The following is a 27,950-nucleotide window of genomic DNA, read 5'->3' as shown; positions in this document are numbered from 1 at the left end:
AGTAATGTGTTAATATCTATGTGCAGCATCAATCGTGTCTCAAAAGTCATTGAGACAAACGATAAGAGCAAATCAGTGCTTGTCTGGACCTTGTAAAGGGATTTGGCACCATTCCATTCTAAGGTATTGTTAATAAGCTCTCCCAGCTAAATGATAACCCCTATGCAACTTTTTTCAATAGCAAATTGGCTCACAAGTAGAACACAGGAAGTAAGGGTGGGTGCCACTACTGCCACCAGAAGATCTGTCATTAGTGGAGTGCCAGAGAGTTTATTCCTCTGGCCACTTCATTTTCCCATATTCCGTCTCTGATGCCAAAGCTAAAGTAAAAGGATTGTGGCTCACCAAGGCGGCAGATGATTGCAACTTGGTGTCCTCATAAATTCCACTGGAGACATTAGGATCTTTCAAGATGACCTGTTCTAAACAAATAACAAACTGAAACTTAATATCAAGAAATATATAATTATCTCCTTTGGCAAGCATGGCATAAACTCCCCTGAGGACACCAGGATCCTATAAAACTGACCTGTACCAAACAAACAGTGAAAAAAACACAGCCTGAAACTTAATGCCAAAAAATATAAGATCATATGCTTTGGAAAGCATTACTCCTATTGTAACTATCACATTGACAACACCTTCCTGAAGATGAACTCTGTAGTTAAAAATCTGGGTACCTATATTAAAAATGAACTGTCCTTTAAGCACTATATATCCACTATTGTTACAGAAGTCCCCTTTCATTGCATAGCTTATATCTTAGAGTATAGCATCCGGATCAAGGTATGTAATAGTTTTTCTGCATTTGGCACTCAGTTATTCATTGACTGGGTATATTGCCCCTTTTGGTATGTACCTGTCCAAACACTCATCACATTTGGAATAAACACAATGCTCTCTCACTAAAAAAATCAAGGTCTTATGTTATCAAAGTATGCAGACTATCTCTAGACATGATCTCTCTTTTTAGTATTATACAGACTACTGAAAAGTTACCTTTGCCTCACATATGGAGCCTCTGCAGATCTTGTTCTGTCATACCTATTACACATTCAAAAGTCTAAGGATATCAGAAATACCTGCTCAAGGGACTTTAATCTCTTTTGCGAGATTTCCAGAACATGTTAGAGGAATAGATATGGATCCCAGAGTATATCACTTGCATGAAACTATCTTCCCCTCCACATAAAGTAGAGTATGTCTCTTACTCTTTTCATATGTAACTTGGATGATTGGATGGATAGATGTAAATGTATCCTTGATTTAGCAGCAATGACCCTCATGGATAGGAAACAAGTAATTAGCTAAACATATGCTTGTCTCTGGAGATTCATATTGCAACATTTAAGGACTAATATTTACTATGGGAATACAGAGCTAGGCATTTTAGCATAGTGAGCACCAATGAATATATAAACTCATGAAAAGATATCAGAACTATCTCACCTCATTAGCAATGTAACATCTAATTGAAGATGCAACTCTCAACAAAATGGCCCTGCACTTATAACAACCCCATTACTATGCTTTCTTCTTATTCTAAATCTTATATCTATAATTTAAAATCTTAAAGAAATTATTTATAATGTGTAAAACAATCCTTCCCTTGTGACAACCACATTACTAAATCCTCACCTCATGCAGTAATATCAAAGAAGTATCATACATTCATTATATATTTGACTTGAATATTCTCCTGATTACAGGTCTCAAGTAAATTTTCACTGTTTGGATAAGACATGCATATGCCTCATTTACTCTCTGTATGCTAAAATGAAGGTCCATGTTAAATAAACGAATGCTTAAAATGTTGAGTACAACATACTCAAACACTTTTAAGTGAACGTTTATTTAATCAAAGGCCAAGAATGTCGGAAAACTGAGTTCCGAAATGTTTCTGTTGGCCAGCACTGACATATGTGATGTATTACTTCATGTCAGCTACTGCTAATGGTGCCGCACAGTGCATAAAGGGAGAATTTCCATTTTCTGCACTGAAGTGCGGTCTTGGAGTTGGTATATATAAGTAGGGGGTATGGGGGGTGCAGGGGGCAAGCCCCCTGCATGCAATGTTACGGTATGTTGTTCTAAGTTTTTTTTTTTTTACAATTTATTGGAAGTTGCTGTTAGTTGGTGTAGTGTTGTGTAGAACTTGGGAGGGGTGGGTGGCCAAACAAAACATTTTGGGATTGTGTTTTGAGACATTCTGGGCTCTCGGTTAAATAAATATTCGCTTAAAAGTGTTCGAGTACGTTGTACTTGACATTTTAAGCATTTGTTTATTTAACATAGACTCTAAAATTACAAAATGACTATATAGATACTCTGGGAAATAATGCTGAATGTTTTATTGTTGTGTGTAAACTTAACTTTCTGTATATACTATGTGGTATACATGGCAACTCCTGTAAAGTTATATATTCCTGATTGTTATACAGTGCATTTGTACAGTTAGCTCATGCAAATGTAATCAATGTGGATTTTTTCCCCTGGACCTCCACTGAAAATGGTCTTTGTCCAGTTGGACTTTCCCAGTAATCAAAGACAAGATAATAAATAAATAAATAAACAAGAACCCTGGATGATTTTATGTCCTCCACTTGATGTAGATTCCCCTTCACCTGCAAAAAAATATCTATTTCTTTTCCAGGAAAGAACTATACCTCTCACTTGGATTTTTTTCCCCATCTTCATCACTCTTGAAAGTCAACCACATGAATGGTTGCTGAAGATAACAGTTACTTGAGGCAATGAGGACATAGTCATCTCTAAACAGCAAACACTCAGCTGTCTTGTCCATAAAATGGATACTGCCCAAACTTTTGGTTGTCATTGATATTCCAACAATAAACATCACATGCAGAAGGAGAAATAGATCACAGGTTTGGTAGAATCTTTCAGCAATCTTAAATGCATTCATCTTAAAGTCAAAACTATAGACATACGGTTAACAGGTTCATGGGTCAGTACTAGGTAATCTGTCTGCAGACCATTTCAAGCTTAGCCAAAACCTCTTATTTAGATATTGTCTCCAGCCTCAAAGAGAGCAAGATTAGGCAGGCTAGGGGAGAATTTGAAACTGCCCATCCAGTTATCTAGGTTTAATTGAATGTGAAAATGGTGCTACTCTGCTTGACATATAGTCAACGTTTTTTTTCAGAGGTGTGGAATATAATAGAATATGAACCTATCATGGCAGAATGATCTGTTGATGAAGATGTATCTGTTGTTGAGAGTTTAGTTCCTTTAACCAGGTATTTGATATACCATTTGTTCTCTAAATATATAAGAAGACAAAAAAGGTTGCATCTTTCATGGTTGAAGAGGCTAGGCATAGACCTCCATGAAAGAGGCTATAGCAGACTGAGTAGAAACAGAAGACTGCCAGTTTGTCATAACAACTAAGATGTCTGAGGCTCTAGTTAAGACACTTTGGGGTGCCTCAAGCTTTTTTGAACTGACCAAGCTAGGTTATTGGCTCATCAGGCCACCAGACACATGCCAATGAACACCAGCCCCAGAACTGACTGCAGTAGAAGCACCTGGTAACTTTGCACAGTGCAAGGTCTCTGAAATGTAAAGTTAACCATCAGGGAGGGGATACATTTTGTACTGCTGTCTGTCTGGACCTTTCTTCTCAGACCAACTTTCCAAGAGTGACCCCACCGGGTATATAAAGTTCCATATAAATCTTAGCTGGAAGGATAACAGAAGTTCAAAATATATATCCAAAACAATTATGTTAATTCTAATTTACCACAGTCAGAAAACATACTTGAGCATAGCCATACTGGGTGACCATGACTACATAGACTCAAGAAATAAGAAAATGCTTTTCCATGTTAGCACACTCATAACATGGCAAAATTCTTGGCCAACAGTATTACTGTGATGCATTCATGAGAACTGCACATCTGTTTCAAATAGTGCATTGTTTTAGATTAGTGACATATATTCAAAAACTAAGAAGCATGTTGTCTTCATTCAGCAACATTTACATATTTTTTTTCTTAACTAAGACTACAGATTTTGACCAACCTAGACCAGATCTAACTGTGCTACAAAAGTCAAGCTCATCAGACTGTGTCTTTTTCTGGATTTTGCTTACTATTATGTATACTAATACAGCTGACTTTAGTGGCTTTGCTTTGAATTTATTTTTTTCTGGTGACAGAGGAGAAGCATAGAGTAATTCAAGGCTTGTGTCTGATACTCAGTGAAATTCTAGTATAATGCTATTTGCTGGTGTGCTCTAGTAAGCTTTCTCTAGCCGTTTACCAGTATTATAAATAAGGCCTTTCTGGCTACCTTCCATTGTTAGAAACACAACTCCAGATTGTGACAAGCTTAAACTGGATATGACTCTGTTACAGAAGCCATGAAGGAATTTGATAGTGTTTTTTTTTTTTAATTGGCATATGTGGGCTTTAAACCAGTTGCACCTGCTCATCACCAAACCCCACTAAATCTGTGAAGTGCTTTGCACTCTGTAGTGTGCTTACACATTGTTGAAAACTATTTTTGATAGTTTCAAGTCTTACACCACCTGGTTCTGTAAAGAACTCTGTAAAGTGCTGTCACCTGTGTCAATTACTCACCAACTGGTTAGAGTCACACAGTCTTGTGGATGACTGAGCGTAGTTGTAGACAGTTGTAGATGCATGAGCAGTTATGTACACATGAGAGCAGGTGTTGAATATAATTGTAGCTAACATCATGTTCTTTTAAGGTAGCTTTCTCTCTCTCACGTAGAAGACATACTGCTTATTGTCTCCTTTAATTACTTTTGAAATCTGACAGCTTTCAGAGACTAAAGACAATCATTACATTGATTTGTAAATTTACATTAAAATGTGACTGTGACAACTAATCCAATCTGATAGTCCTTGGTTTAAGTAATCATTACTTATTACTATTGCCTTTACTTCATGTTGTGCTGTCATTTACTTTTGTCTGCTGTAGGAATTCTGAGTCTGAGTCCAGTCATTTCTGTAAACTGCAGATTGTCATATCACTGGAAAAACCTTGTTTTTGCGGACCTAATCCAAATCACTTGTACTAAGCTGTTGTTGTGGCACCTACATTGGTAGTCACTGATATCTTTAAGTTGTGTTTTCACTTTTATTGGCTTTTGTACTTTTAATTTGCTGCTGCTGTGTGTGTGTGTGTGTGTGTGTGTGTGTGTGTGTGTGTGTGTGTGTGTGTGTGTGTGTGTGTGTGTGTGTGTGTGTGTGTGTGTGTGTGTGTGTGTGTGTGTGTGTGTGTGTGTGTGTGTGTGTGTGTGTGTGTGTGTGTGTGTGTGTGTGTGTGTGTTTGCATGCGTGCGCATCTGTGTATGCGCGTGGGGCGCATGTGAGAGTGCGTGTGTGTTTATAAATATATTTACTTCTATGTCTATCTATCTGTATAGATCTATATATACATGCACACACACACACACACACATATATATATATATATATATATATATATATATATATATATATATATATATATATATATATATATATATATCTTTGTGACTCTGGTGATGCTGTTTTTGTTAATCCTTGGTGTTCTGACACATACATCTTTTCCTGCAATTATACTTCATTAATAATTTCACCAGTCATTATATATCATGAAATTGCAGTTTGACACTTGGTCTTTTGCCAGGCAAAGCAAGAATGTCTGTCAATTATTTTCTTCTCTCTGTAGATTATTATACATGAGAGTGTAACGATGATAAGATCATAGGACAATAGGAGTTACAAGGCAACTGAGCCATGAGGCTATTTCTGCCTTGCCAGTGCCCACTCTTAGGCCTTGACTCTCATTTCAAGAGGTTCACGCTAGTCATACCAGGAGTGAATTTATAAGTACCCATCCAGTTGTCCAGTTTCATTTTAAAGGCAGACTATGTTTCACATGCTTAACTTGGAAAGAGAGTCTGGTTCAGTGAAGGGGTGGGTGCTGTGTGAAAAAAATCTGGTCTTCATCCTTGTCTTATTTATTTGTTGGAGTAGATTTAGATCTCGGACCTTAGAGTTAGCAGGGCTGTTTGATTTCTTTTTTTAATATAAAAGTTTGTGGACTTCTGGATCCCTTATAGCTCTATAAGCAAGACACAGATTACCCTAAGGTGTCTGCATGAGACTGACAACACTGGAGACCATCCACTCTTCTAAAATTGTTGGCTGTACCCAACATGTTGTCACTTTGGGTGTCCACCTCAAAACTGCATCCCACCATGTCCATAACGAATGTGCAAGCTTTCTTATGCTGAGGTACTAAAAATATCCCTTCTCAAACCACAGAGGCCTCCCAGACAGAGGTTTGGAATACAGGTCTTTCAATGTCACTTTGGTGGCAAACAACATATAAACAAACAGCAGAAAACATTACTCAACTAGTAAGCCAAAGCTAGTAAGGCCAAGCCAACACATCTGGTAACATCTTAGTCATAGGTAACGCCAGGGTTTGACAGACAGATGAATCACTATCCATGACAGACAGATGAATCACTATCCAAACTGTCTGGTGTCAGAACCTGCCATGTCACTAGGGCCCTTAGGTGTCTTTATCCTAGGTACACACATGACCTAGCCATTGCATAATTGAAGTGAATGACTTGAGACACACCTCCTTAGACCATATTAAGTGTTACATTATAGGTACTTCAGAATATGCATCTAAAATTGGTGTGATCTAACCAGCAATATTGCATTCCTGTGCTCAACACCCACACTTTTCACATCAGTTTTCAAATCTGACTACCATTCAGCAGCAGTCACCATGATGGTAAAATGTGATTTACCACATACACCTTCTTTAGGGACTATCCTAAGATAAACCTACGCCATGCTAACTCATAATCTTATGAAATTTAAGCACCAATCTCACCTTAGTAACCCCAACTCTCACACTAACACATATGTGAATAATTTCTATGTCCACCTCAAAATATGCATTGTGGAATCAGTCCCCATTTGATACAAATACAATGTCATGTTCAGGAATAAATCCTAGTGGTAGAACCCTAGTATAAACAAACTATAAAATAAGAGAAAGGAATTCATAGCCCATAAAAGCAAACCTAATACCAAATCCCCTACAGGAGAATTCAGTCAACAAAGAACTCAGAACAAAATCAAATCTTGCAACAGCAAGTATAAAATGAAAATTGCAGTCTATGTTAAGAACCACCACATAGCCTTATTCAGCTGTATCAGAAACTTTAGAAGTAATACCCAGCATTTCACAGAGCTAATACATAGCAACAAAGCATTCTCATCTCCTGATGACACAACCAACATATTAGTGGACAAATCCAGCTCAACTTTACTCACATAGCTCTCCTTTGTATTTCTTAACATATTCAAATACACATACAGGCCTTTCTGATCACTTCTGAGCAAGTCTTGAGTGCTCTCTCCAAGGCCAAAATCACTAGCTCTATGGGTTCAGATAATGTGCCAGGCTGCATTCTTTTCAGCACCAAACACTTGTAGATTGATAGTAAGCCTTATCAATCTCAGCCTCTGAATCTGTACCAGAGGTATGGAGAACTACTGTGGTCATCACATTCCACAAGGGGGGACCCACTATTGACCTTGGAAAATATAGACCAACAGCCTTAATTGTAAAGCAATGAAGAACATCTTTATAGAACTTATTAACAAGGACATAGGCAGTCTACAAACTCTGGAGTCAAAACAGTTTGGGTTTGTTAAAGGAAGATGCTGCCTTTGGAACAAAGTGGACTTCTTAGACCATGGCACTGATGTATTACATGAAGACAAGTTGATTCCCTCACACTGCACTTCTAACCTTTGCAGATGCTGTCAGTAAAGCTATAGATAACAACAAACTAGTCTTCATCTTATTTCTAGACTTGCCTAAAGCCTGCAACACAGTTTGTCACAACAGACATCTACTTCAAATGTTCTCACTAGATCTATCTCAGCCCACTTTCTATGGTTCAAAAACTACTTGTTCGATAAGTATCAGTCAGTGATAGGCACTACACCCTCTTTCCATACCTCTTAGTCACCACTGGTGTACTATAAGGCTCTATCCTTGGTCTCCTCTTTAACATTCACACCAGCACACTCCACACATACACACAGCAGGCCTCCCTAATGTAATACACAGATGCCTGACTTCACACTCATATGCAAATCATACAATGTGACACATCTCCAAAAAAGAAAAAATATACTTAGAAGCTTTAACAGCCACTGAAACATGCCTGTCTAACTCACAATACGTGCTCAACCAAAAAAAATTAAAAAATTAAAAAAAAAAAACAAAATTTAAAATCCTTTTTCTTAGTAATACAACCATCAAGGTCACTTCTCATAGAAAAGTATTAGGAATGATAGTGGATGGTAATCTTATATTTGACTTGCATATACAAAATAGAATTAAAAAACTCAGCAATAACTAGTGATGCTTTGCAGTGCCAAAAATGTTCTCACCAGTACAACTAAAACTACTTACCTCCTTACTTACATGTCAAGCAAAGCACCTCTTTGGCCCTCTTCAAAAGGAATCTTGATGGCTGGATGGGAGAAAAGAAATTCACCCCAGAGATCATGTCAGTCACCCTGCTAGACAGGGGTCCAGGGAAGTAAATAGTGTGGGAAGAAATAGCCAGGGAATTGTTATGGCTAGGCTTGTATAGGCACTAGGGCCGATAGCCTAGTACCAGCCTATGAAACTATGAACCTACTCTCACCACTTTATGTTGCTCACATCCTTACTAACCTCTAGGGATTACAAAAGTCAAAACTTGAACAATGCTATAATAAAGTGGATACATTTGCAGCACGTACCCCTTTCAGAACCTAGCACTATATAACATTAAAACCTGAAGTGGTTACAACAACTCCATCAGCTAACATATTCAGAGCTTCTTACCAACTAAAAAGTTATCTGGCATCCATCTGCTTGTCAAATTCTAAATACCATTCTACACAACCATTTTCCCAACTGGTCATTATGATCAAATGACCAAAAACTCTCAGCATACACAAACCTGTGAAATCTGCTGGGCATGGTCTGTACTCATACCATAGTGTTAACGTCTGGAAATCTTTATCTGAATCCATAAATTCTGTACCCTCACTCCAGTCCTCTAAAGCCATTCTGAAAGACTTCCTAGCCAAAATATGTCTCTGTTCTTTCTCAAGCCCAGTATGAACTATATACCTAAATATGAATGGATACCTTTTCATACCTTACTCTTCCTTACTCTCCCTTCTTCACTCACTTCCTCACTTGAATCTATTTTTCTCCCTGACACTCTTTCTAAACATGCCATAACCATGTTTTTTTCTCTCACTTCATATTGTAATTCCTGTTTGTTTTATACTGACTTGCCTTTAATTTCTCTATAAAATGATTACATTTCTCTAAATATTAAATCAGTGTCATAGAAGTTGTATCTATTCTTAGCCAATATTTTCACATAATGTCTAATTTGCCATAATTATTTAAACTTTAGATGTTTTGTATTATTTTTGAAGATTGTATAATGATTGTTCTTAAAATGTTTTTGTAATACTTTATCTCTTTTCTCCCCAGGGCATCCAGTGAAAATGGGCAACTACCCATTTGGACTTTTCCAGTAATCAGATCAATACATAAATAATACAGAATAATGTACTTGTCTAAGCATATGGCACATACTGACAGACCACAGCATTTCATCACTAAGAAAATCAAGGGCATGTCTTCCTTGGGCTACACAGACCACCTTAAAGTGCTCTCTGTCTCTCTTTTCTGTTTACTAGAGGCTCTTGAAAGAAGATCTTTGTCCAGCATACAGAGCTGTGAAGAATCCAGTCACATCTCCAAAACAAATAATACCCAAAACTCACATTCAGGAGAACTGACTTTCTACCAATATACATGGTGGTGAGACAGATATTTCTCTGACAGACTCCCTCTTTTATGAAATTCACTTCCCTTGAATGAAAAACAAAGTAGGTCTCAGATCCTTTTTAAGCACAACCTGGATTAATGGATGGGTAATCTAAAATATACCCTATGTCTGGCCCTTCAACCCTTTATTTGAAGGGGTTGAAACTAGGTATTAAATATTTACGTTGTTGGGTGCTTCTGAAATGGGCTCTTGAATCTAGGCTGTAGATGCTCCACTATATCAATGGCCTGGACATAGAACTCAGAAAGATTTTTATGAGGGAACAGGAAAATAGAAATAGGCTGCTAATTAAGATCTTCAAACTGAATCCATTAAGGGTCTCATTTAGATAGCATATGATTAATTGCCATGTAAAGATTAAACCCTACATCCCTACATAAAAATCACACTGCCATTTAGTAACACTGAAAAAAATATCTAAAACTCTGAAATACCTACTTTATGAGCCTCTCCTAATCATTTCAGCTGCACGATTGGCTGAGTGGATGAAGGTCAAGAACTTAGTGTCTTGAGTCACTCCAGTAGCATACAAAGATAAAGCCCTGACTATTCCTTAGCCAACCAGGGTTCATTTGGAAGCTCAGGTGACTGACAGAGTGGCTGCAAAGGGATAGCCATACCCATTCAGTATAGGAGGGTGCTTGCTGATACCCTCCATAAGGGTTGGTGCCCTCAAATCTAATCAAAGAGCATGAGGTACAGATGGGGAAAGGGAGTTGGTAGGTCATAAAAAAATCCCATCCTGGACATAAGCACAGATAAGCTGTGCCCCCAGGACACCTTTAGGGTCCACAACCAGCCCCAGCAAAACTGGAGTAAGTCTGGAGAGATTGGAGAGTTGCTGGTAGACCCAGTGAGGACATAGTATACTGGGCCAGTAAAAATGAGACCTGCGGGGACAGAAATATTAAAAAAAAATGTAGTGTTCTGGTGAGTTTAACCGCAATATATTGTGTTGTGTAAGCTGGTGATGCAATTTTTTGTGTTTTTCTTCTTTTCTTCACTGTAGTGCAACTATGGAGTTAGTATATTTAATTTTCATGGGTATGGAGGACTTATCTCCACATTGGGGGCTGCAAGGATCTAATAGGTTCATTCTGGCATTACCAATAAGTTAATCAAACTAAATGTAAATCCCCTACATTACCTATTGAATACTAAAGTGGCTTACTGGAAGAGCCCAATCCATTAGTTTAGGAGAACTGCTCTAACATAAAAGAGTAGTTACATGTGGTGTCCACCACTGATCAGTCCTATGACCAATTCTTTTTAGTATTTACTCCTCTGGTGTCAAGGCCAACATCAAGGTCTTGTTGCTGATCAGTTTTGCAGATACCTGCAAATTTAGAGCTGTCATAAACTCCCTATCTGACTTCCAAATTCTTCATTGGAACCCAACACAGATAAAATAAATGATGTCAGGACACACTCTTTATTAAACTGTCAAAATTCAGCATTGTGTCAGCAAAGCTGGCCATCATGCACCTACCACATAGGAGATACCCTTTGCAAATTGATTCAGTTATTAGTTATCTGTGCACTTTAATAGAGAAATATCCTGTGATCACCATGTAGTCACTATCGTTAGAAAATCCTATCTGGCCAGACTGATAACCAGAGGTATATCTATTAAATCTAAGGATGTTATCTTCTCTATGTCTCTCTACTCCCCAATCAGACTCATTATAGAGTATAATGCTGCCTTTAGTATGTATTTGTATAAGCAAATGACTCATCCCGACAGACCACAGAATTTCATCACTTAGAATATCAAGGACATTTCTTACTTGTTCTTCCCAGACCACTTTAAAGTGCCATATATCTTTATTGTTTCCTACAAACTCCTGAAAGGGGATGTCTGTCTAGCCTACAGATTCAAAATGGATCCAGTCACATCTGCAAAACTAATAACACCCTAAACATGCATTTAGAAGAACTGAACTTCCACCAATAGGACCTGGTGATGACATAAATATTTCAACCAGATATTCCTTCTTTTATGGAATTCTCTTCACTTGATTGAAAAGCAAAATGGCTCTCACAGTAGAGTAGCTATGGCGGGGTGAGAATTGCAACTGTACCAGCTGCAAAGTGTTGAGGGGAAGAAATCTGCTGATTCCAACTTTTCTTTAATGCAGAACTGACTTTTAAAAGCTGGTAGGACATTTGCCGTCAAACCTGAGTGGCGTACTGCTCCATGTGTGGTGTAAACTGTAGCAAGCAGTTTGCTACAGTTTAAAAGTTAGAAAAAAAATCTTTTTTTAACTAAAACTTGAGTGCTGTAGTGTTCCGTGCAGGCAGGATATAAAGTATATTTTTGTAGCAAGCAGTTTGCTACAGTTTGAAAAGATTTTCTTTAACTCATTCAAGCATATAGCTTTGCTTTTTCATACTTCCAGTTCAAACCCATATCTCCAAATGGCTAGTAATAGGCAGTATTAGAAAGGGCATGGAATTATTAACAAAGTGGTACTGTGATTGCTAACCTAGGATGTCCTACATTAGAGAAATTATTTACTGATTGTCATTTATTTAGACTTTCATATTTATATTCATATTTTCATAACTGAGAGACCTATATACTATTGAGGGGTGTGGTGTGAAATGTCATGATGTGAGACAATAAAATTAATTATTGATGTCCATTTATATTACACTATATTTGAGGTATTGTTAATTGTTTGTCAGTAATTATGAAATAATCAATACTTTCAAATGTGCTTAATATTTCAAAAAACAAGTCACTTAAAAACTATTGCATAGTATAAGGTAAAACCTTACATACTGTTGAAGAAATGTTCCTATGATATTTGCACTGTAGTTGGACATCTTGAGAGATATTCATATTATTTAAATGGTTAATTATGTAGTTAAGCATGAGTTTTCATATTTCTGTAAATATCTCAATAAACAAGAACTCAGAGAGGAATTTCTTGTTGAAATATATTATTAAAACACTGAATGCAAACACTGATTAACAAAAGTGCTCTAATAATATATGTCTAAGTTGTGCAGTTTCTAAGATATGATAATGTGTGTAAGTTTGGTGAAAAATATAACTCTGGGTTTGTATGCATTGTAATATATTATAGTATTTATCAAAAGACTATGAATGCACTGCATATTATCACTGTAAAGAATGCTTCTTACCGGTCATTAATATTTGCACAGCTTTAATAACTTCTATTGTTCACAAAATATTTATGTCTGTTTATCTTATGATTTTTAAGTTGAGTTTGAGAAAAATGCTCTGGAATGTTAGTATTTTTGTAGGCAGCTAAAAGTGTAACATTCCATATCACAGGCTCAGTGTTAATGAGCTAAACCAAAACCTGAGAGCCATGGTGCTCCATGCAGGCAGGGTATAGACTTTAGCAACCATTTGCTAGTTTAAAAAGAAGAAATGCAATTTTTAAACTAAAATATTGTGCAAATTCAACATGGAGTATAAAATAACATATGTACATTTCTGACAACATAAATGATCCTTAGTTTTTTTAACAACAGCCAAATAGTAATCCATTTCTAGTTTTTCTGCTAACTCCTGTCTCATTTTTTTTATTCTGAACTCTTGTAAGTATTACTGTTTTGTCATCTCACCACTATTCCTATACAGAATAATTGAATCAAGGTGTTGTTCTCCGTCTTTTCTGTTAAGTGTCATAGACTGCTACAATATAGCTACAAATTCTCCCTTCTCCCACATTTTCCATAATATCTTAAAATAGGAAAACCTTTTCTAAATATTTTATCATTGGTCAGACCAGGTTTACAGTCACATGATGTAACAGATTCTCAGAATTGTTTCAGTTTTTTACATGTGAACAGATACCTTATCTATCTATCTATCTATCTATCTATCTATCTATCTATCTATCTATCTATCTATCTATCTGTCTATCTATCTATCTATATATAGATATAGCTATGTTATTCCAATAAATGCATATTGCCTGTACTTTGGTTGCTACAAATCTTTTGCTTACATATCAGGGTATCCTTTACAGGTGTATTCATGTTTCCAGAATCCTGTTGGGACAGAACTTCCCTTTGATCTAAAATTTCAGAAAACTCCACCAGCATCGTTCAAAGACAACGACATTATGGTAAGTTAATAATTCTAGCTGTAGAATAGTAACAGTCTGTAACAACAACTTTGTCGGCAGTGTGCATTTCAGTCTATCATTTTTACTGTTAGCATTCTCTTCAGAACTTTCATAATTTATCAACATGACCCCACCCCCAGATTTGTAACAAATTAGAACTTTACTTCATCTTTTTTCACAGAAGATGGGGCATTTCTTATTGGAGTTTTAGACTTTGAAGCAGACAATCCAGTCTTAATTGTTATGCCTTTAACTAAAATGCATTCTGCTATAAGTACTATATTATTACAGTCCTTAGAATCATTTTTATTATTACAGTCCTTAGAATCATTTTGTTGTATCAAATTTCTTATATTTCTAGGTAAATGTCTTTCAAATCTGTTCATTGTGAAAAGTTCTAATCAATTTACTTCTGTTATCATGTTTGAGCCATAGCTATAAAATGTGATTTAAATCAGGTATCTGCACTCTTTCCAGTTTGTCACCTTTAAAGGTTTAGTTATAATATGCACTGTTTGTACTTTAGAGACTTTTCTTAGCTTTGTCATAGTCGATGTAATCAGTTCCCTCCTATTCCACATGCATTTTCAGTGCTTTTCTTGTCAGTTGGGATGTCAGGAGGTTTGTCTGGTCAACTCAATACCACTTTTCAATGCTGGCAGTGTTAACACATTATCAAGTAGCATTCAAAGTAATCTTTTTTGTGTACCTTTTTCATTGCAGCCATATTCTTTTGATTCACATCTACATTAACCATCACAGCAGTTTTTGCTGCAGTTGTACTAGAGTCTCCATCTTAGCCTCAAACAATATTTTTAATACGTCTTCCATAACTGGGTTAATTATACAAGCAGCAGAGAAATGAATCATTTTAGTGACACAAGTGCAACAGTAGATGTACCTCATTAAAAAACAAAGTTGTTAGCCCAAATTGTAATGCATTTGGCAGCAGATGTATTACTAGGAATTGTATATGGCAAGCTCTTGGCTAACTTTCCACATTTTTCACAAATGAAAGGTCTAAGGAAAGGAAGCAGCATATATATGTATATGTGGGAGCACTTTACATAATCGAATTACTGAAAGCTCGAATTGCATATGGTCAAGATCATATGCTCGAATGTGTAAAGAGTTAAAAAATAACACTTTACTAACCTTAAAACATTGCTTACACACAGAGGCAAGGATCCTTGTACCCTCTGTGTGTAAGTAATGTTTTAATTTTTTTTGCGATATTGTCAGGAAACGGGAAATCTCCCGTTTTGCGCTTCTGCATACAGCACAAAATGTAAGATTTCTCTTTTCCCCACTGTAGCACAATCTCGGAGTTGGTATATTTAAGTAGGGGGGGAGTGGAGGGCACATCCCCCCACATGGGGGTGCAGGGGGCAAAGCCCCCCTGCAAAAGCGATGTTTGACTTTTTTTTTTTTTTTTTTTTACGTTTCATTTTAGGAGTTTGAGTTTCCAAAAATTGATCTTATGGTCTCGACCATATGAAGTTCGGGTTTTGGGGATTCCAGCTTCTAAAGTGAATCCGTATATGTATATGTATGTGTGTGTGTGTGTGTGTGTGTGTATACACACACACACACACACACACACACACACACATATATATATATATATATATATATATATATATATATATATATAGTTTTTATTAATGCCCACCCCTCCAAGCATGTCTAAAGGTTAGTTCCCTGTGCTTTCTCCTATTAACCTGGTGAACTTGCACATCCTGAGGCAATGTAGCAACTGCCTCATATACATTGACAACCCTCTCCTCTTACCTCCCAACACCCAGACTTGCAAGAAAGGCACTTATATATCCAAATTGGAAGCCATGCACTCTCCAGCCAAGACCAGAAGAGTTGGTCACCAGCACTGCCTTCACATAAAAACACAAACCACACACCCACCTTTGCAGAGGCTCTCAATAAAATTCTACTCAAACAGCAGAGACCTCCAAGACAGAAATGCACTCGACCACTACAACACAACACTAATCACGAGACAGATAACTCTTCTAAACAGTGTGACACTCAACCAAATCCCCTAAGGCCAAACAGCATGGCCAACACACTAGTCATAGGTGACTTGATAATGATGCACACTGATGTCCCACTCGCTAGGTTGAATATGGAGAAAGTAACAGTCAGCTGCCTATCAGGTGCCAGGATCCACCACATAACGCATGCACTCAGGTCCCTCAACAACAGGTACAAATATGACTCTGTCATTGTGCATGTGGGTGTGAATGACCTGAGACATACCTCCCTGGACTACATGAAAAGAGACATGGAGGAGCTCTCGGATTATGTAGCCCAGGCGGGTATAACCCTAGCCCTGAGCAGCATCCTACCATCACGCAGAATGATACCATAGTACAAACAGAAAATTATTGATTTCAACAATCGGCTAAGTTTTTGGTGTCATTCTAAGGGGATCCACTATCTATTTACCTGGGATGACATGACTGACAGACTTCATTGCATTGTCAGGGATGCCCTGCATATGTCACTCCTGAGCTTCCGAATATTGGCCAAGGCTTTTGCCACCCCTATAGTGCTTTTTTTTAGGCGTTGTTCCAAAGACCAAATTACCACCATAACAAGAATGACTAATGAAGTATATTGATACTAATTATGGATGCTATCTATACTTTCTGATGATAGCTTGCCCATGAGGTTTTAGTTTATAAAAAGCCACTTGGATTATAAATGTTCTGAATGTTGTTTCCAGGTTTTTGGTTGAAATTTAGCCTGGTTATTACCGATTTTGATGAATTTTTCTTAATTATGTACTGATTTACTAATTTAATTTATAATTGAAACTAATGCCTTACTATATAAGACAGTCATATTCTGTGTAATTTGTAACCTGAAGAAGCGCAATTTTCATTGCGTGAAAGCGCTCGTTCCTGTTTTATCAATAAATGATTTTTGATCTACTTCGTGGTGGTTTCAAGCAATTTTTCAGCTCTGTTCCTCTACTTTTGATGTAAGAAACCTTTGGATGATCGGTCTTTGTTTTTTGCTGTTGGTGTTCCTGTTTTTGCATTTGACCGGTCTTCACACGATGGATACACAGAACATTGAATTAGACTACAATCCAGTAAGTACCATGGCTAATGAGAACTGGAACTGCCTTTTTTACCAGAAAGATAATCCGCTATTGCATATGGATATTAATGGTGAAGCTCACACTAGTCCATCTAGTACGAACGAGAATATGTATGAGTTTTTCGGAAGTCTGAGAGCTTTAGAAAATGATTTGTACCGCCTGCATAGGCTTGTCTGGCAGAGAAGGCACTTACAGGCGTGCCTACACTTCCAGGTTATCCCCCGTGGCATGCGTGTTCTATGCATGCCGACCTATGGGGATAGCCATCCTGAGTTACTTCGACAATGGCAAAAGCTGAACATCGATTTTGGAAATAGATACATCCAGTTACTATCGGATTACTTTACACCGATTGAAGCGGAGCTTCTTACAAAGGTAGAGGAACAATATAATTCACTTACTGCTATTTATCAGACAGAGTTTTGTAAATCTAAAGTGCAAGCCATGAATAGACAGCTGTCTCTATATAGTAGTAAATTGGAGCAGACAAAAATCAGAAAGCTGAAACGTGACTGTGAGGATTTTTGCCTCGGCCGTATTTTTGTATGGCCGAGACCTGGTTTGAATAATAAGCCACGTTCTGAACAAATATTAACAGCTTCTAGCTCTAGTAATAATGACACTGTGACTGTGCAGAATGAAATGACTGACAATAGATTGCAGTTAGACAGTGCCATCAATGAGGTGCCTGATTTATCTGACACACCTGTAGCTTCTTTACCCTGCAACCAACAGGGATTTGTTCATCAAAGCACTTTGGGTGCGAAACCCAAAACTGTTGGTCTGAATAAAAAGTTTATGGCGCCTATGCCCCTAAATTTTCCCCTCCCCTACAAAGAGGCAGTGCGTGCTCGTTCCAACAGCCGTGGAAGGGGAAAAAGGAAACTATCGGGAGAGACATCGGAACAAAGAAGAAGGATGAAAATATAAACTGTTTGTTTTTTAATTTGTCAACTAGGCTATTTACAACAAATGAACAGTATATATTGAATAAGGGTTTATCATTCATTCCTTCCAAGCATAGTATTATATCTGATACCTTAATAGGTTTACGTAAGTTCTGTAGGAAACTTTCTCTCAAGGTGTTATTCAAGGACAATTCGTCCAATTTTGTATACAACCAATGTGATGCCACTGTTTGTAGGAAGAGAAGTACCTTTATGCCCCCACCTGTACAATCTGTTGAATGTTTTTTGAAAACGTGCGAACGGGACTTTTACCATTACTATGACTGTCATGATAAAAAGAACACCTTCGTGAATTTAAGTGCAATAGAGGGATCTGAGTTGAAAAATCTATGTAATGATTCTAGTCTTGTTTTTAAACCAGCGGATAAGGGAGGGGGCATTGTTGCGATGGATACAATCTTTTATCAGCAGTTAATGTTGAACATGCTGAATAATGATAGTGCATACAAGGCAATAGAGAAATCGGGTGTAAAGTCAATAACACAGTATGTTTATGACACTCTGTATGATATGTTAATGACCAGATCCATTGACAAATCTCTCTATGACTTCTTGGTGATAGATTTTCCTTTGATACCTATAATCAAAGGTTTGCCCAAGTTACACAAGGGCAAACATCCACCCCCATTGCGTCCCATTGTATCAGGTGATCATTGGGTCACACAAAATATATCCTCATATATACAAACTAGATTGGGAGTGCTTGTTAAGAAAATACCCACTATACTACTTGACTCTTTTAGATTGTTGGATGATTTGAAATTGGATATGGTGAAAAACAATATAAAACATGACACCTTGTTAGTAACACTAGATATTGAGAGTCTTTTTACCAATATTCCCAATGAATATGGCGTGAATGCAATCAGAATGCATATGACAGAACTAAAAATAGATAATGTGGAGATCATGAATATATGTTGTATGTTGGACCTTGTTCTGAATAATAACATTTTCCTCTATGACAATAAGGTATATGCACAAACATGGGGGGTGGCCATGGGCACCCCCTGTGCTAATGCATATGCCAACCTTGTTGTTTTTGAGTGGGAAAAGGAACACATCTTTAATGATCCCAGATTTGAGAATGTCGTCTTATATAGACGCTTTATAGACAACATTTTAATATTGTGGAATGGGGATGAAACTACTTTAAACTCATTTATCAACTACATGAATAATGCTACTTCCTTCTTTAAATTTACTCATGAATTTTCTAAGTTTAATATCAACTTTCTAGATATCACTATTAAGAAAGACACCAAATGTGAATTAGTAACCACGCTTTATAGAAAATCCTGCTGGAGGAATGGGATTCTCCAATATAACAGTCTACACCCGCGTCATATTTTTCAAAATATAATTAAGAACCAGATGAACAGGATATTGAGAATATGTAGTGACTATTCAGATGCTCTTAAATTAATTAATACTCAGAAGAAATATTTTATAGACAGGGGCTATCCATTGAAATTAATAGATGATGTGTTGAAATCCATATTTGATAACACTATGCCCCAGACTAAATCATTTAAACCCCATAGAATAAAGAACAGGGTCCAAAAAGTACAATATGATATAAAATATACTAGTGATGTGCAGCATTTAACTAATATAGTGAGAGGAAATTGGAAGATCTTGTTATCAGACATAATAGTTTCAGAAATACTTAGTGAAAAACCAGCTTTTAGATATACGAATTGTATGAATTTAAAAAGGTTGTTATGTAAAGAAAAACTAGACGTCACATCTATTGATGTCAGGTCTCAATTGAAAACAGGCACTTTTCCATGTGGAAAATGTTCGCTTTGTGGATACATCATCAAGAAGAGTGGTTCCAATGCTTTAGGCATTGAATTAAGCAAAAAATCTACGTTTTATGCAACTTGTAACACCAGAAACGTTATCTATTTAGCTACTTGTAACCTTTGTGACAGTTATTATGTGGGATTGACTTCGCGCAGGCTTAGAGACCGGATATATAACCACGTCTATGAGATAAGAAGAAATAGCTCTACCAATGCATTGGCTATGCATTGTAATATCCACCCTAAACATAGTTTTGTGTTTCAGGTTCTACAAATAATAGATCTAAATAGAAGGGAAGGTGACCATATGAACACCTTGGAAACCTTTGAACTGAGATGGATTCTAAGTTTGAAAGCCCATATACCACCTGGCCTTAACACCGTGGTCAATATCCGACCAGCCTTGCTAGGTCCCACTTGATTTACTATCTTGTTACCCTATATTCTCAAGTGAATAAGTGATGTATTATGCTGCGCACAGTTCATAAGTAAGATTTCTCTATGAAGACCTTCAGCTTTGTTTTAGGTTATTTATCCCAGTTAGGTTTTGGGTGTTTTGCATTCTTTGCCTGATCATTGTAATCTATGTCCTACTAACATCCATATTATGTTGCGCACAGTTCATAAGTAAGATTTCTCTATGAAGACCTTCAGCTTTGTCTTAGGCTGTCTATCATAGTTAGGTTTTGGGTGTTTCGCACCTTTTGCTTGATGCTTGTAATTCATGTCCTATAAACATCCATTGTTGATATCAGTTGATATTTTAGTAACAATGATATGCCTTGTTTACAGTATGTTCATTACTCTAGCATGTTTGCCAGTACATTCAGGTATTCCGCTGTATACGGAACCACCTAGGAATCAATTATTGTATGACCTTGGCTCTTAGCATGATATTGATATCAATAGATTCTAATATATATGTTTGTCATAGCTAGAATATGTGTATATTTATATTTCTTATATAACTATTTTAGCTTGTAATCCAGTCGTTTTGACTGACATAGTTGTTTAGTTTCCTAATTTGTTTGTTACCTCCTTTTTGATTACTATTACTTATCATAGGTGTACTTGATATTAATGATATTTAAGTACTCTATATATAGTATTATATTTCATAATATTGAACTTACGTACAAATTGATATTTATTTGATTATTTATTTAAATATATATTTATTTTTAACATTTACAGTTGATGTCTGCTTTGAACTATTAAATACATGTAAGTGGTTTTTGAATTATTATTATTGTATTATTATAGATTTGCTTTATTAGTAGGGTTCATATGAGATGGAGTAGAATCTAAAGGTTTTCCACATGTCTTAGCTTAGTTTTAGTTTTAGTTTTAGTTTTAGTTTTAGTTTTAGTTAGTTGTTTTATATGCTGTTTTATTTGATTTCATGGGGTTGATACGAAGTATATCTAATGTAATTATAATCATTATGTCACACTTTACGCATCTATGCCTTTATGACACATGACACTACCATTAGGTGTTTGTTAGTGTGTAAAAACTAGAAAATATTTATTTTATTTTGCCTTATTTTGTTTTGTTTCTGTTGACCTGGAAGCGCATCTCACAACAGTGAAATGCTCTGAATCAGTTGTCCTCCATATATGGGCAAGACTTCCTTAAGGATGTTTTACGGATTACACTTACATCAATTATGAATGTAGTTGGTATTTCTTTTACGACAATTTGATTATGATCATGATATTTTATTTTGTATTATAAAGCTATGACAACACATGGCATTGTAACTATGCATTTATTAGTATAAATAATACAAATATCTATTTGCTTTTATTATACCTGGTTGACATGAAAATGAAACTCAAAATGATGTTATACTTTGATTGAGCTTTTTCCAAATATGGGCATGGCTTCCTCAAGAATGACTAATGAAATATATTGATACTAATTATGGATGCTATCTATACTTTCTGATGATAGCTTGCCCATGAGGTTTTAGTTTATAAAAAGCCACTTGGATTATAAATGTTCTGAATGTTGTTTCCAGGTTTTTGGTTGAAATTTAGCCTGGTTATTACCGATTTTGATGAATTTTTCTTAATTATGTACTGATTTACTAATTTAATTTATAATTGAAACTAATGCCTTACTATATAAGACAGTCATATTCTGTGTAATTTGTAACCTGAAGAAGCGCAATTTTCATTGCGTGAAAGCACTCGTTCCTGTTTTATCAATAAATGATTTTTGATCTACTTCGTGGTGGTTTCAAGCAATTTTTCAGCTCTACCACCATAACAAACAAATGCAATATGAGGGTAATGCCGCTTAACGCTAGAAGTCTAAATCTCAAAATGCACTCACTCAAAGCACTCCTTAAAATGGAGAACATCAACATTTGTGCTGTAACAGAGCCTAGTTCAAGGCAGCAGAAAGCACCCCTGCACTACCAGGCTATAACTCATTCCACCCCTTTCAGCCACAAAACTTAGACCGAAGCTCAAAGGCGGTGGTGTTTCCATATTCATAAAGGATGCACACACCTCTAGACTGGCAGCCCAACATAATGCATCTGAGATACTTCAGGTGCAGGTAACATTGTGTAAGACAGCGATTCAGGTTGTAGCCTGCTATAGGTCCCCAACCATGTCCCAAGACTCACAATCCACCTTCCTAAGCAACCTGGAGAGTATTAGGGTCCAGCCTAACACTATCATACCAGGTGACTTCAACTACCCCTCCATTAACTGGAGAAACTATTTGTGTACCAATACACTTGCCCAATGTTTCCGGGAATTCATTAATTTCAATGCCCTGGACCAGCTTGTTCTTACCCCCACTATAGGTAGCAACATCCTTGACCTGGTTATTACTAACATGGCTGACTGTTGCTCTACACCAATAGCCAACAACTCCCTGGTTAGATCTGAACACAAACTAAACACCTTGGAAATCCACATCCCTCCCATTGACACCCCCCCCCCCCCGCAAAGTTAACCACCATGAAAATCTTCTCCAAAGGTAACTTTGGGCTCCTAAAAACAGAGGTGGCTAACGTCATGACACCCATGCAAATGGAGAATAGTTGCATGACCGCCAAATCATACACCAATGCAATGTACGAACTAAGACGCTCTCCTCCAAAAAAAGGAAGCCAATCTGGTGGTCCCCTGCCATAAACAAACTTTACAACAGGAGGAGGAAACTAATGTGGAATAAAGTAAGGTCCAAGATTGGAAAAACTCCCTTATCACCCTCAACAAAAAGTTAAGATCCCTCATCAAATCCTCTAAAGCTAGCTATGAAAACAGATTTGCAGCAGATAGTAAATACAACCACAAGGCCTTCTATAGTTATGTAAAGACTCTCCATAGCAATACCCAGATTTGCTCTGACGCACAATGGTACCTCCTGTACTGAGCCAACAGATATTTCCAATACACTGGCCGAAAGATTCAGTGCCAACTTTACTCCGCTCCCCCGAAGGACCAATCACAATACCAGCAGATTGCCAGGCACCCATTATTACCACTGCACAGGTTAAAACAGCACTGTCCAATGCCAAGAATACAGCTTCTATGGGGCCTGACAATATCCCTGGCTGTGTTCTACATAAACAACAGAGCAAACTGGCACCTCACCTGTGTGCCCTGTTTAATCACAGCTTCAACCCAGGCTTTGTCCCTACCAGGCTTTGACACTGTTGCAGTCATCCCTCTCCACAAAGGAGGTAGTGACTACAGACCCTGGGAACTATCACCCCATTAGCCTGATGAGTCTGATATACAAAGCTATGGAATGCATCATCATGGACCTAATAAAGAAGTATATAGGGAATCTACAAACTCTGGATCCTACACAGTTTGGTTTTGTGAAGGGTAGATCATGCCTGCTCAACTTGGTTGACTTCTTTGAGTCAGTCAACAAAGATGTGGTTGAAGGCAAGGTGGTTCATACAGCCTTTGATACCATTCCCAACTCAGGAATCATAGGAAAAACTCACTAAGCTAGGCATCAACCCCTATATCACTAGATGGGTTGCAAACTGACTCACAGATAGAACTCACAGTGTGAAAGTAGCTGACTCCAAGTCAGATTGCAAACCAGTCACGATTGAAGTCCCACAGGGTTTGGTCCTGGGTACTCTTCTGTTTGGTATCTACTTCTCCGAAGTCCAGGCCAACACGGGGGACTCTGGCAACATTTGCAAATGACTGCATGCTGAGAGCTATTATTAACTTCCCAAATTATGTTGACATCCTACAGAAAGGCTGCAATGAGACCAATGACTGGTGTCAGAACTGAGTCTATATTACATGATTAAATGATCACAATTGCGAACGCTCTAAAGAGTGAAAAGGCAACATATCGAAAACATTATTGTGGGGGGCTGCTCCTCCACAGCCCTGTTAAATATATATATATATATATATATATATATATATATATATATATATATATATATGTATATATATATACACACACACATATATATATAGATATAGATATATATATATATATATATATATATATATATATATATATATATACCAACTCTGAGATTGCACTACAGTGAGGAAAGGATAAATATTCCATTCTTCACTGTACTGCAATCCCACAAAAAGAACTTCAGTGTGCTGCCTTTTCGCTCTTTAGAACATTCACAATTGTGATCATTTTATCACGTAATATAGACCCATCAGAACCACGGCCTTAAGCTCAATGCCAAAAAATATGTTGTCATCCCCCTTGGGAAAAACCCGGTTCCCTTGAATTACCACATCAATGGTAGTCCACTGAACACAGAAGGCTTTATAAGAGATCTGGGAACACAGGCTGACAACAACCTCTCTTTTGACCACCACTTTGAAACTGTGGTCAGAAAGTCCTTCTATGTGGCACATCTTATTACTAAGGGTTTGCATCCAGGAAGAAAGAGGTCATTGTCTCCCTCTACTCTTCCCTCATTAGGCCAATCTTCGAGTATAATGCCCTATTTGGCATGTGCCTCACTAGACACCTGAAACAACTGGAGAGGCCACAAAAGTACCTCACAAAGAGGATCCTAGGCCTTAAACACTTGTCCTATATGGACAGACTCAAAAAACTCCAACTATTCTCTGTCTCATATCGCCTACTTAGAGGCGATCTCTGCTTGACTTACATAGCCATTATCTGACACAGCTCTGTTATAAATGCTACATCTAAAGAAATCCCAATTCCTCCACACCGCACACTCTAGAGACCTCAACCTCATTATCACAATCAAGAGAACATGCTGGAGGGACAGGTTCATAACCCAGAGACTGCCCATGCTATGGAATAGACTTCCCTTACATGTCAAGCAGAGCACCTCACTGGCCCTGTCCAACAGAAATCTTGATGAGTGGATGGGAAATAGAAAATTCACCCCGGGGATCACTTCAGTGGCTCTACTCGACAGAGATACTGGGAACTAAGGTCGGTTGGCACAATGCCAGGGTAATCCTATGGATTAGGCTTGTAAAGGCTCCAGGGCCATTAGCCTAGTACACACCTATGAATATATATATATATATATAGATATATATATATATATATATATATATATATATATATATATCTATATATATATATATATATATATATATATATATATATATATATATGCATATATATATCACTCATTTTCCAAAATGGAAATAAAAAAATGTATCTTTTAAATTTTAAAACACACACACACACACACACACACACACACACACACACACACACACACACACACACACACACACACACAAACAAACACACACACACACACACACACACACACACACACACACACACACAAACACATAGACATATGTATAGAACTATACATATATATATATATATATATATATATATATATATATATATATATATATATATATATATGTGTGTGTGTGTGTGTGTGTGTATTGTATATGTCTATAAACATATATTTAACATTTCCAAAAATGGAATGCACTTGAAAGAGAAGTCCAAGGTTGTATCCCACTCTTTATTCTGAGTACCAGGTATCTGCATTAAATATACCTCTAGAGTAGGCGCTAATGGAGCTGCATTTCTCCACACATCAGGATTTTCTATATGCTCCTTCTTCCATCTTGGTTGATCCTTCACTTAATAGAATAACTTGGTGTTGACTGCTTGCTCTCTTTCATCATGTATAGTACAATAATTGCCAACTTGCATCTTCTTACTTAACTAATGCTCACTAATACTGTGGGACCTTTTTATTCACTTGGCATTTAAAGGTACAAACATATTCTGACTATTTAATATGTTGCAATATATCTAGCTCCATTACATTTAGATGTACTCAGATAAATAGATATACACACGCACACACACACACACACCCACACACACACACACACCTATATATATATATATATATATATATATATATATATATATATATATGTGTGTGTGTGTGTGTGTGTGTTTGTGTGCGCATGTGTGTGTGTAGATTATACACACACATGCACGCCCACCCCGTTAAAGTCACATACACTTGGAAAAAAAGGAAGAGGTGAAAAAAATAAAAGTCACTGAGGTGAAAAAAATAAAAGTCACTGTTTCCCTGTTAGTATCTCTAACACAAATAGTTCCAATACACTAAAACCTGAACTTTCAGAATGCACACTCTCCAGTGATGTTTTCTCTTGATAACATTCCACATATTTAACTGTGACATTCCCCTCCAACTTATCTGATGTGTGTGGAAACAGGAATAATAGATGGGTCAAAGACTCCTTATCTATCATAAAAAGAAACATAAATGTGTATAAATTGCCAGTGTCAGACAATTATATTTCAAGTACATGCAACAGGAGGCAGAAATCTAATACCTTTGCTTTTCAAGCAGGTGATGATGATGATGATGATGATAACGGTCATGATGATGATGATGTTAGTAGTGATGATGATGAAGGAGCTGATGTCATGGTATAATCTGGGGTAGGAAAAAAAAGAAAAAAGAAAACAAGGACAACCTTTTGAATCCTTCATTTTGGAGCTTTGCAAAGGCAAAAGCAATATGTCAAAAATCCCCATAAGCTTTTAAGGAAGTCAGGAAATCACATCATCTAATACACTTAATTCTTTGTTATGAATTTGCTACAGTCATGGTGTAGCATTCATACTCACATCCATTCTCATATCTCCTGAACTGTGTATCTTTCAACATTGTTATCATTCATCATGTACATTATTTTCACATTTCTGACATGGCTGCTCATTAAATTCCCCACCTAACAGACATGTCTCCTTTAAATCTCTTACTGTTATTCAGTTAGACAGTAAAAGTGCATTTTCATTTGTCTCTGGAGGTTTATGGTGACACTGGAATTGTTATAGCCTCACCTTAATTCCATTTAATGATAAAACTTTTTGCCAAGCACTTCTGTAATTTTAATAATCTTCTCTTAGCATGTTCCCTAATTCTACCATATACCCACTGTGCAAGTAATTTTGAACAGAAATTAACATTCAAGTTGATGATTTATGATTCTCTTTCATTTTAGTTTTGCTGTGAAGCATGAATGCTAGTATTAGCCTCCTACAGTTTTTTAGTGTTATTTCACATCCTGGTACTTTTTTTCCACAATGAAGCTATAGCAAAGTTACATCCCTGATAAATAGGGCTTCTGCATAATATTGCTTTTTGTGCTTATTATTTACATAACATATATCTGCAACCAGTTTATTGTTTTTGTAATATCCCGCTTAATGTTTTCTTTCCAAAAAAAAAGAGTGAACTGTAAAGAGGACTTGTAGTTCTTGATTTTGTATATCCTAAAATACAGTGGGTTAGCCATTTATTTTACTGGTAGGTGCAGGAGTTTGCAGAAGGGGTCATAGTTCAGAAAGCAGCCAAGTGTATGTGGTACATTGGATTTTTCCTTCTGATGCAATATCAGAAGGCACCAGTCACCAATGAAACTCTAGCTTTGTAGCCCTGTATGAGGCCATATGTCTGTTTCTAATAATAATAAAAACGTCAGTGAATTC

Source organism: Protopterus annectens, chromosome 2.part2 (genome assembly GCF_019279795.1).
Source record: "Protopterus annectens isolate FY-2018-M chromosome 2.part2, PAN1.0, whole genome shotgun sequence".
In the NCBI taxonomy this organism is placed as follows: Eukaryota; Metazoa; Chordata; order Ceratodontiformes; family Protopteridae; genus Protopterus; species Protopterus annectens.
Note: the sequence above shows the minus strand (reverse complement) of the source record.